Below are 3,510 nucleotides of genomic sequence, written 5' to 3' on the forward strand. Positions count from 1 at the left end.
CATTTTTGGAACGCGCTATGAACTCCATGAAAATTAGCCCCAAAAACCTAAATGAAGTAGGACCAAAAAATTTACTTAATTTTTTGTTATTATTATTTTCTTTTGTTTTAGTAACTTCATTTTATTTGTGGGAACCATTTGCATTATGAAAATAAACCCCAATTTCGTTTTTGGGATTATACCTTGTTTTCAAAAGGGTCCATTTCCCCTTTCAGGGATTTCACAATGTTTGCAACTGCACGCAGAGGAGCAATACACACAAAAATTTTTCCAATTAAAATTTTAATTGAGTTTTAAAAAATATTCAATTAAAAATTTAATTGATTCAACTAATTTTTTAATTGAAACAAAAATCAATCACAAGAATAATAGTATCAGTTAATTTTTTAATTGGATCAATTAACTTTTTTAATTTTTAATTAATTTTTTAATTGATACTATCATTTCTGTGATTGAAGACATTTCAATTAAAAATTAATTGGATCAATTAATTTCGTGATTGAATCAGAAAATTTTTTTTTGTGTGTATGAACACCTCCTAGAGCAAAATGAAACATTTGTCTTCAGAAATTTTCTTTTCTCGCCAAAAATAAAATAGTTAAATATAAAAATAAAATAGTTAATGTCCGATAAAATGACATGGTTGCGACAAACATGTTACATGTTTACAGTCGAAAAAAAAAACATATTTTGCTCTAGGAGGTAATCATATTCCTACTCTGGATGTATACACACACGCAAAGAAAAAATACTTTCCTCCGGAACGAAATTTTAGACAAACGAAATTCCCCTTTCCTATAATGTATTTTCGTTTGGAGCAAATAAACTCGAATTTGTGATAAGCTATTCTACGATTGCCTATGATAGTTTTTATTTGCTTTAAAATAATATTTTTTTAGCGTCAAAAGAAAACTTTGCTTGTCTAAAATTTCGTTCCTCAGAAAAGAAAAGAAAACTCTTCTTTCTGTGCAGGTTGTACTATCGCTTCACGTTTGGGTTTTGTGTGGCAGGCATTTGGCCGGGCAGAGTCCAAGAGATTCGTACTGAGTAACACATATTTTTTTTTTTCAAACTTCATATTTCTGCCATAAGTTGGGGTTAATTTCCACATGGTCAATAGAGAAAATGAGCCCTAATCTTATTTTGGGGTCGATTTTTATGTATCAATTACATTTTGTTGGGGCTTATATTCACTATGAAACATCGCCCTACATTTGTGACTGTTTCATTTGGGCTTTTCCTAGGGCCCATTTTCAGACTGCCGAATATTAGGAGTCAAAAAAATTTTTTTTTTTCGAATTATTAATAAAAATCGTTCATTTTGTAGAGCATGAAATTATTAAAGAATAATTTGTGTTGGAAAGCTACGCCAACAGATTTGAAATTCACCACTGCGTCAGTAGGTGGCAGTCTTGAGGAAAATTTCTCTAATATCATACAGTTTGCATCGGCGTCACGAAACGTAAAGAAAATAGGATTGTAACAAATGTTATTTTTATACCCTGCGCCACACTGTGGAACAGGGTATTATAAGTTAGTGCATATGTTTGTAACACCCAGAAGAAGACGAGATAGATACATGGTGTCTTTGGCAATAATGCTCAGGGTGGGTCCCTGAGTCGATATAACCATGTCCGTCTGTCCGTCCGTCCGTCTGTCTGTGAACACATTTTTGTGATCAAAGTTTAGGTCGCAAATTAAGTCCAATCGCCTTCAAATTTGGCACATGTTCCTAATTTGGGTCAGAGTAGAACCCTATTGATTTTGGAAGAAATCGGTTCAGATTTAGATATAACTCCCATATATATCTTTCGCCCGATATGCACTAATATGGACCCAGCAGCCAGAGTTTTATACCGATTTGCTTGAAATTTTGTACAAACATAACACTTGGTCGTATAGTCAAGTGTACAAAATTTGATTGAAATCGGTTCAGATTTAGATATAGCTCCATATATATCTTTCGCCCGATATGGACTTATATGGCCCCAGAAGCCAGATTTTTGGCCGAATTTGTTTGAAATTTTGCACTAGGAGTACAATTAGTAGTATAGTCAAGTGTGCAAAATTTGATTGAAATCGCTTCAGATTTAGATATAGCTCCCATATATATCTTTCGCCCGATATGGACTAATATGGTCCTAAAAGCCAGATTTTTGGCCCAATTTGGTTAAAATTTTGCACAGGGAGTAGATTTAGCATTGTAGCTATGCGTGCCAAATTTGGTTGAAATCGATTCAGATTTAGATATAGCTCCCATATATATCTTTCGCCCGATATGCACTTATATGGACCCAGAAGCCAGAGTTTTATTCCGATGAGCTTGAAATTTTGCACAAGGAGTACAATTGGTAGTATAGTCATGTGTGCCAAATTTGATTGAAATTGGTTCAGATTTAGATATAGCTTCCATTGGTTCAGATTTAGATATAGCTTCCATATATATTTTTCGCCCGATATGGACTTATATGGCCCCAGAAGCCAGAGTTTTTGCCCAATTTGTTTGAAATTTTGCACTAGGAGTACAATTAGTAATATAGTCATGTGTGCCAAATTTGATCGAAATCGGTTCAGATTTAGATATAGCTCCCATATATATGTTTTTCTGATTTCGACAAAAATGGTCAAAATAACATCATTTTCCTTGTTAAATCGCCACTGCTTAGTCAAAAAGTTGTAAAAATGACTCTAATTTTCCTAAACTTCTAATACATATATATCGAGCAATAAATCATAAATAAACTTTTGCGAAGTTTCCTTAAAATTGCTTCAGATTTAAATGTTTCCTATATTTTTTTACTAAAATTATGTGTCCACTGAAATATCAGGCTGCTATTATACCTAACCTAACTCATCTAAAATTTTGAGAATTTTTTATAACAAGATTTTTTCTTTTTTAATTTATAAAAAAATATATATTATTATTAAAATATATATTTTACAATTTTTAATTTTGTACAATTTAAAAAATTAACTTTTAATAATACAATTTTAAAAAACAAATAATGTTTTCCGCGTTCTTGTTCACTTCTATCACACCTTAATAATGCCTGAAAACAACTTCGATTTCTTTTTGAATTCAATAATAATAAAAAACCGCACAAAAAAAAATTAAATGTTTGTTGCCATATTCATACATATTTACAAAACAAACAAAAAATCAAGAAAAACAAAAAAATAAAGTCTAAAATCTGTATATTATTTAAACAAAAAAAATCCCCCAAAAAAAGTCTAGACAATGAAAAACATTCAAAAATTCTTTACAGAAAAAAATGTTTGCTTACCAAAAACTCTCCCAAAAAAAAAAAAAAATCACAAATAATTAAATGTGTAAATTAATGTCGTCGACTAGTGTAAAATAATAAACTAAATATTAAATCAAATTATATACTTCAAGAAAAATAAAAAAACACCTTTAAATAAATATAAATTGCCATCTCTATAACAAAGATGTCCCCTTGAAAACAAATCTAAAGGAAAAAAATTTAAAAAAAGTCCTTTAAATGACAC

Source organism: Haematobia irritans, chromosome 1 (genome assembly GCF_050003625.1).
Source record: "Haematobia irritans isolate KBUSLIRL chromosome 1, ASM5000362v1, whole genome shotgun sequence".
In the NCBI taxonomy this organism is placed as follows: domain Eukaryota; kingdom Metazoa; phylum Arthropoda; class Insecta; order Diptera; family Muscidae; genus Haematobia; species Haematobia irritans.